General features: G+C 45.0%; 1 non-coding gene across 1 annotated transcript; it reads right to left on the bottom strand.

The window, feature by feature from the left end:
* Positions 1-9,200: 9,200 nt before the first annotated feature.
* On the bottom strand, positions 9,201-9,275 carry TRNAC-GCA (transfer RNA cysteine (anticodon GCA)). The gene has a single exon. It is a non-coding gene; the product is annotated as a tRNA-Cys (tRNA).

Here is a 9,275-nt window from a genome sequence, read left to right as displayed (position 1 = left end):
AAGGCACCCCGATCTCGCTTCGAAAAGTAATGAGCTTCCCTTTGAGTTATCATAAATGGTTTCTTTCCTGATTTCATTTTTTCCTCTTAAGTGGTTACTCATGGCAGGTTTCTTTTCCATTGCCGCCACCCATGAGATTAATTCAGCCTCTCTGACTTTCCGCTTGACCTTCCTTGTTGCTGTGTTGCCCACCCCACAGGCCGCATACTTGCTGGTAAGCTTCCTAGTTCTTTTCCTCCATTGTGAATCAATGTTTTGCCTGTACAGATACCTGAACACTCTCCCGGCCCATTTACTTTCTTCCATATTCCTCAGCCGTTCTTCATACTCAATTTTACTGCGAGCTTCCCTCACTTCAAAGCTAGTCCAGCCCATATCCCCCTGCACAGCTTCATTTGTAGTCTTCCCGTGAGCGCCCAATGCGAGGCGACCCACTGACCTTTGGTTCCCGTCGAGTCCTGATTGTACCCTTGATTTAAAGCAAACAACCGCATTTCCAAAAGTAAGTCCTGGAACCATTACCCCTTTCCACATACCTCAGAGGACCTCGTACCTATTGTATCCCCATAGCGTTCTGTGCTTCATTATGGCTGCATTTCTCTTCCCCTTGACTGTTATGGTTTTTTCCTGTGCTTCCATATATCCATTGCCTTCGTTTATCCATATACCAAGGTCAGTGGCGTAGCTAGGTCGTCTGGCACCCGGGGCCCATAGGTCTTCTTTGTCACCCCTCCATCCTCCCCCCCATAGGTGTATCCGGCGGAAAGAGGGGTGTCTTCAGACGTAAACGACACCCCCCCCCCCTCACTGGCCCCCTTGCACCCGGGGCCCACGGCCCCCTGGCCCCCCCTGTTGCTACGCCACTGACCAAGGTGGTGTTGCTACACCACTGACCCGAGGTATTTCTTGGCCCTGTATCTCCACTGTCTGTTCAGTTTTCATTAAATACCATAACACCTGATTTTCTAACACTATATTTCAAACCTAAATTGTTGCCTTCCTGTCCACAGATATTAGCCAGACTTTGCAAATAGCTTTGCCTGTTAGCGAGCAACACAATGTCGTCCGCATAAAATAAACCTGGGAGTTGCTGCTCTATTACTGTACCTGCCTGTTTGTATGAGAGATTAAACCCGATATTACTTCCTTCCAGCGCCCTCTCCATCCTCACCATCTACATCATAAACAACAGCGGGGATAAAGGGCACCCTTGCCTCAGTCCCTTGTTGATATGAACTTTCTCCGCACTCCTCATCCCTTCCCATTCAACGCAAACGGTATTTTCTAGGTAAATCTCTCTCAAAAGCTGTATGCAATCGTTACCTAAGCCTTCCCCTTCCAGAATATCCCACAAGATGTTGCGGTCTACGTTGTCGTAGGCTCCTGTAATGTCTAAAAAGGCCACATACAACGGTCTGCTTTTGATATTTCAATACACTGAGTAAGAACAAACAAGTTATCGTCCGGGATGGAAGGTAGGAGCGTCCCCTTTGAAACGGGGCGATGGCAGTTGCCACCCTGCTCAGATTTTTATTTTGCCTGTTATTTTTATCTGTGTTGTGTGTTATTGAATTTCTCGATTTTTTTTAAATACGTCTTCCTACCATTTTAACCTTATGTCACCTCTCTGCTTTTGAGCCACCAATCCTCCAATCGCCTTTTGCTAATTTCTACCGCACCTTTATTTACATGACTATCATTATCTCTGAACCCTAGGGCCTCGGGAAGGGTGACTGTGGCCGCATCGACATCGGGGTTGATACCGTCACATTTTAGTATGAGGTGTTCCATTGTTTCTACATATTTACCACACACAGTACATGTGTCTTCTTCTTCGTTAAATTTCTTTTTATAGCTCCGCGTTCTAAGACATCCTGATCTAGCTTCAAAGAGTAGGGCACTGCCTCTTGAGTTATCATAAAACGCTTCCTTCCTGATCTGCTGTTTCCAGTATCGATATAGTTCTACACTATGCTTCTTTCCCATTGAATTTATCCAATTTTTACCTTCCACATTTTTGACCTGCCGTTTAATGCTCTGTCCTTTTTCGTCCTCGTGTCTGGCATACTTACTGGTTAGCTTTCTAGTTCTTTTCCGCCATTGTGAGTCAACGCTCTTTCTGTATAGGTATTTAAACACCTTAGCTGCCCACCTGTTATCCAATTTCCTCAGACGTCTTTCGTATAGGATTTTACTCTGAGCTTCCCGTGCTTCGAATGACGCCCAGCCCATATCTCCCTGTACTGCTTCGTTTGTGGTTTTCCCGTGGGCACCTAGTGCTAACCTTCTCACAGCTCTCTGATTTACCTCTAGTCTCGACTGAACCTCTGCCCTTAAACACAGGACCGCATTCCCGAAAGTAAGCCCCGGCACCATTACTCCCTTCCAAATGCCTCTCAGTACCTCATACCTGTTGTAACCCCACAATGCCTTATGTTTCATTATCCCGGCATCTCTTCGCCCTTTTGCTATTAGAGACTGTTCGTGCTTTTCCGTGTACATCTGCCCTTTGTTTATCCAAACCCCTAGATACTTGTATTCGGCCACTCGGGGTATTTCGTGGCCTTGTATTGTAAGCTCCTGATCAGTTGTATCGTTGAAAAACATCCCACCGGACTTAGCTGCACTAAAACTGAAACCTAAACTGTCTCCTTCGTCCCCACAGTAATTAACCAGAGTTTGCAAATCTTCCTGGCTATCTGCGAACAGTACAATATCGTCCGCATACATGAAACTCGGTAGTCGTTGCTCAACAACCTTTTCGCCTAATCTGTACGACAGATTATACCCTAGATTGCTTCGTTGTAACCTTCTTTCCATGCTTATCATATAAAGCATGAACAGCAGCGGTGATAGAGGACAACCTTGCCTTAATCCTTTGTGAACCTCGACAGTTGTCGTACTCTTGATTCCTTCCCATGTTATTTCAACATTATTTTCTCGATATAGTTCCTGTAGAAAATCAATTACCTCATTACCGATACCTTCAGCTTTTAATATGTTCCACAGGAGTTCCCTGTTCACATTGTCGTATGCACCACTTATGTCCAGGAAGGCTAAATACAGAGGTCTATTTTCCGCCTTAGCTATTTCTATGCACTGGGTAAGCACGAACAGGCTATCATCTAAGCGCCTACCACTTCTGAACCCGTTCTGAAGTTCTCCAAGTATTCTATTACTTTCTACCCATCACTGCATTTTTAATTTCACCGCCTGCATCGCCAGCCTATATATAACTGATGTTATCGTAATTGGTCGGAAAGATTTTATGTTCTTCTTATCACCTTTTCCTTTATAAATCAAATTCATTTTACTCTGTTTCCAGCTGTGCGGAATTTGCTTATTTGTTATGACTGCCTCCAATGCTTTTATCAGCGTTTCCTTGCTTCTTGGGCCAAGTTCATTAATTAACTTGATTGGAATTTCGTCTATCCCCGCGGACGTGCATTTTGGAACATTTGCCTCCGCCTTTTTCCAGTTAAGATTGGTCAATTCTAAGCTGTTTTCTATTAAGCTATTCTGTGTTGCTCCCTCACTTGGGGCGATTACCCTATCGTCTTTCCTAAATGACTCTGCTATAACTGAACCAATGTAGTTCACAGCGTCATCTCCCTCTAAACAATTTCCTTCGGCATCGTGAATCTGTTCCTCTTTTCTGTGATTAGCTTTACCCAGCCAGCTTATATGGTTCCAGAATTTTCTTGACCCCCCTTTAGTTGCATCGCGAGCTTCAGCCAGCCAGCGATCAGAGGACTGCTTTATTTTAGCCTGGACGAGGACCTGCACTTGTTGTTTCTTTTGTCGATAATATTCCCATTTTTGGCCTATTTCCTCTTCAGATAACTGCGCTCTCTTTGCTTCTCTGTGTTCCCGAGATGCCCACCGTCGTTGTTCGATGGCCTCTCTAATTTCCTTATTCCACCAACTTCGTGGCTTCCCCTTTCCTCTCCAGCGGTTTACTCCTTTTACCTCTTTTATTTTTGTACTAATGAGTAGTTCTAACTGATTATAATCCCACCTTTCCATGGGATGCTTCATTATTGCATCCTCTATGCCAGCCGCAATTTGCGCTATTTGCGCGTCATTTAATTTTGCGTACTCTTTTTGGCTTCCCTGTATTTCTCTTTTGAGTAGGGCTCCCAACTGTAGACTAATACGCTTATGATCACTTCCGAGGCTGTACTTCCCCTCTTCGTCTATTTCCATTATTGCTATAGCTTGCTATACAACCCCTGCGACATTAAGCAGTAGTCAATGGTCGTTTGTCTGTTACGGGACTCCCACGTGATTTGTCCCTCACACTTAGTTTCTCTATTTACTATAACTAGGTTGTGTCGTTCACAGAAGTCTAGCATCAACTTCCCATTACAATCTGTGTATCCATCCAGATCCTCGATGTGGCCATTCATGTCACCCAGCAGACAAATATCGGCACCTTCTCCAAACTGCTTTATATCGTCATCGAGACACTTCACTAGATCTTTGTTCTCTTGCCTGTATTTGTCCCCTGTCCCTAAATAAACTACTCCTAGCCATGCCTTTTTACCGGCAATTGTACCTGATACCCAGACATGTTCTTTGCACGTTAACTTTATTCTTTGCCAATTTGTACCTTGGTGTATGAGCATACCTACTCCTCCTCCCTTCCTCTCCGTTGTTGTCCTATTGCTCCCTTCCCAGACGTAGCCTTCAATAAGCGGTGGGTCTTCTAGATCCCTGAGGTGTGTTTCGCATAGCGCGTATACACCTACTTCTTCGTCCTTTAACTGCTGTTCTATTTTTAACCACCTCGCTCTCTTTCTACCGCCTTGCATGTTTATGTACCTGATCCTGGTGCTAAATTTATTTGTAGTTTTTTTCCTGGTCCTCCTAGTGGCCATTTTATTGGCGTCAGCCTCTATTGCACTTTCTACACTGTTTCTACCTACCCCTACGCCCCGAGGCGCAGCGGACCCCCTAAAAAAGCTACTGCCCGACCTGCCAGGCGCCAGCCGATCTCGGCTCCTAGCCTTCCATTAAAGTGGATGCCATCTCGTGTAAAGCCTCCGCCAAAGCCTGCTCTATGCACTTCTCTGTTTATGTCTGCCACTTCAAATCCTTTCTCCTGGCTTAGCTTTCTTATTTCACAATTTACAGCCACAACGTCCTTGGCAATTGCTCCGTTCCTTCCTTGTACCGTTTCCTGTTGTGCAGCGCCACCTGTGGTCGCATACTTTAGTTCACGACGCCACCGCTATGCTTATTTCCGTAGCACTGTGGATTTTTGAGAAGGCGCGATGCTGGCGCCGAGCGACGCCGTGGCGTGTTCGTCCTCGGCGTGATCGTTCTCTGCACCGCGCGTTGTTCAACATTGCTCATGTGATTGTGCGTGCGCTGCTTGTGTGTTGGTTGTAGGTTCTGTGTTACTTGGCGGAAAGCCGTGAGTAGTGGCGGTGCGGCAGTGCGGCTTTGGCCTCGGTGAGCTCTGGCAGTACAGAATCTGCGTTGTGTGACCCGTGCTTTCTTGAGAACCCGGCGGTGGTGACGATTGAAATATCGAAGTGGCCTAGCGCCTCGGCAGCGAAGTTCTGCGAACCGCGATGTGGCGTCGCCGTGTCCGACTTTGCTTAACGGACATCAAAGGATGTGCTGCTCGCTGCAAGTCATGTAAATGCGACTGCGTTGGCCGCCCACTGTTCAGCGCTGAATGTGTGTTTGGTGTGCTGTGCTTGAAACGAGTGGTGCAGCCGTGCAGCTGGTGTGGCGGAGGAGCAGAGTGGCTTAGGGGCTCCGTTTGCGCGTTCACAAACATGTGCTCCTGTCTTGGTCTCATTAGCGGCTGTCGCGGGATTGTGGTGTGCTAGCTCCTTGCCTAGTATGAAGTTTACGACGCTAACACACAGCATGTTCACGTTTTCCCGCGCTATATGTCATTTGCATGACGGCCGAGTTGAAAACGAGACATATATGTCTGCGTTCTTTGCGTTTGTGTGTTGTAAATAACTTTCTGTTGTGGAAGTTCTGGGAGTCTTATTACGCAAGGAGTGTGAACGTAAACATACACACATGTGTGTCTGAAATTTCAAATTACCCATAATACCCTTTACGACTGATAAGTGGGCTACACGTCCTGTGTGAATCAGCTACCGTATGTTGCGACGCTCTTTCGTGTGGTAGACTGATGCATGGTGCGCGTTTATTTCTGTACTGTTGTAAAAACCGTTTATTCACTCAATACAAATGTACGGCTTCTTCGCCGCAGTACATTTTAGTTACGCGGTGAAGCATACTAAAAGTGGGAGGGGGCCGCTATCAGCCAGCATAGTATGTCCACTGAGGCGACCTGAGAGGCGGCGGGTGCGCGAGTGTATAATTACAGAACTCTCATTATGTCCAGTGACAGTGGCCCCTCTTCACTTTTAGTATGCAGCACCGCATTACATTGCTTAGGCTTCACCGCGAAATATTAGTGTATTGCGAGAAAGATGATCTTTAAAATCCGAATTATGCAGCGTTTCTTTTGTAGCTTGCTACACCGCAATACAGGGGTGTAAATAAGCATCGTGCAGTAAGGCATACTAAGAGTGGAAAGGGCACATAGGTTTACACTGTGCTCATTACTTTCAATTGTGACATAATTTGCAAGTGCATCTGTGCTCGTGGTAAGCTTCATTGACAATTCTTTGTAAATTACAAATTCATATTGCAGGGAAGCTTACTAAAGCACATTCACCATTATGGTACGTGTTATTCACCTTCAATGCAGGAGCACAATGCGGATTCTTGCCCCTGCTTTTGGCTGGACTGCACACGCTCCTTGAGAATTGATTCATTTCATGGATTCATTCTTTGATTAAGCGCGAGACCTAGCAATGGGTAGCCCAAATATAGATTTGAGAAAACCAAAACGAATTCAGCAGTAATAAGCTAAAGGGTTGTTTTAGTGTAGACCAGTGGCCAAGTCCGGATATGAAAGAGGAGGAAGAAAAGCCAAGTCCTTGCACTTCAACACTGGGAGGTGCAACTCCCACAAATAAATACGACTCGTACTTATTTGACTTTTTTAAGATTACCGACTTGCATCGGCAAGTGTTCGCTTCAACAAACACTGCATGAAGTAAGCTTCCTGCGCATATTTCACCAGCTACTGCATCATTGTTTCACATTATGAGTGAAACTCATAATGAAACTCATAACTCATGAGTGAAACTCATAGTGTGTTAGTGCCCCTTCAATCGACCTGTTAGATAAGGAGACGGCTTTTTTGGATGGATAAGATTTGGATAAGGTGGCACCACTGTGCATGGTTTATATAGGTGTACTTCCTGAAAATCAAGTTGTTGAAGTTGGCGCATTGTGTTGTCGTCTCCCTTACGTCCTTGTTTGCTGGCGCTAAATATGCTTTCAATTTGCCAACACGCCCAATAAATGGCAATGAAACTGCAATTTTCTTTGTGCCACAACTTGCCCAATTTTGTGTTTAGGATGTTGGCAGTGCTATTAAGGCACTTAAATACTCGTGAACAGTAAAGAGAAAAAAAATAAAAGTAAAAATGCAGTGGCTTTTTATGCATAGACTATGCATACACCTTGTGCTCTTATGGTCATTTTTTCCTGATCCGCTTAACATTCTAAACAAGGAAAGTTTATACACACACAAGTTTACCACGGGTATCGTTGGTAAGCAAAGTATATTTATTCGGTGACATTTTCTGCAGCCCTGCTATTGGGCTTTCCTTCCTTCCTTTGCAGCTGTGCAGGAGAAGTGATGACAGTCTGACAATTTTAATCGTTGAAAGACTTAGCGAAACCTTTTTCGGGTTGTTTTTTTCTAGGTTTCGGACTCTGCACATTGCATTTTAAGGCGTGTTCTCTGTGTTGCCTTTTCTTTATGGGTAGGGCATGTCAACATTTTTTACACCATGTCAAGTATGTGGTGCCACAGACTGTTCTTAGATGGAGTCTTGCCCTTTCATTCTGTACAATATGATGTCGGTTGTTTGTGTCCAAGGCCGTTATACAGCGTGATTGTAGCATTTCGCCAAGTTTTGCCTCTGCCACCCAAGCTTGAAAGATTGCTACCCACTGCTGGTGGCATGACACACACATTTCTTTTTCAATAATAGGAAGTTTGTCACTTATTCTGTGCACTGGCTGTCTTTTGTCTCTTTGAATTGCAATCTGTTGCCTAAATTTCCTCTTGTTGCATTTCACATTAGGAATGGCTATCATAACTGAGATTTAACCATATTGCACACAATGTGGATGATATGTAATTGCAATATATGGCCACCATAAATATAATAGAAGTTAATAATTCTAGAATAGTGCCTTTGCATGGTGGTGCAGCCATGAATTGTGGCTATAAGGTACCAGTGCTGCAGGTAGCACTGCTTGTGCAGAATATAGTTAAACTCTACTACTTTCAAACATCATTGTTTTTATATGCATTTGTACAGCTTCAGTTTCTGTGAACAACACACATCTGGTGGAAGAGTGGCTTGCACCTACAGTTGGGTCCAATGAATAGCCAAATTTTTGCCTGTTTTCATGTTATGAGCATATTAGTAAAGGCAGTTGTTTTTATAGTAGCCTGTTTGCCCAGTGTAGAAGCCGCTGCAGGGTGTCAGGATCTCGTACACATCTTCAGCTTTGCAGGGGACACAGCATCTGGCACACAGTTTGTCACAGGCCATGTATTCGGGGTAAGTTGAGTTTACTCAATAGCAAAGGGAGAACCAAGCTTGTTGGATATGAAGTAAACCGCCTGTATACTCAGTGGCCTTCTTCATCTCGTGTGACATATGTGGTTATAGCGACCCTTGTTTTAAGCACTTCTTGTCCAGCAGCGGTCGTTTGCTTTTGAAACACTCGGGATAGCTTTCAGCAAGCTGGACAGGAATAACACTGAAAAACCAGCAGATGTTAATTGTCGCACTTATCCTGCGAAGCTTCGTACAGTATGATGAGGCCGTAAATGAATGAGGGTGTTCCTCAAGGCCTTGTAGCACGTCGCGAGTTTGGAGCAATATGATGTATACTACTTTTTTGATCGCATGGTATAGGTTTAGCAGGTGACGTAGTAGTTCTGCGGAATCCCGAAAGGTGGAGAGAAGTAATGAATAAAGAGAAAATCGGACATCCACCCGTTCGTAGCAATTGCTACAAAGGAAACCCATACGGGTTCCTCGAAAGAAAGGCCTCATAGTTGAAGAAAACTTCGTCCTGGTCCGGGACTCGAACCCGGGACCACTGCCTTTGCGGGGCAGCCGCTCTACCATCCGAGCTAACCAGGC

This window comes from Dermacentor andersoni, chromosome 7 (assembly GCF_023375885.2).
Source record: "Dermacentor andersoni chromosome 7, qqDerAnde1_hic_scaffold, whole genome shotgun sequence".
NCBI lineage: Eukaryota > Metazoa > Arthropoda > Arachnida > Ixodida > Ixodidae > Dermacentor > Dermacentor andersoni.
This window is presented reverse-complemented; position numbering and strand designations above follow the sequence as displayed.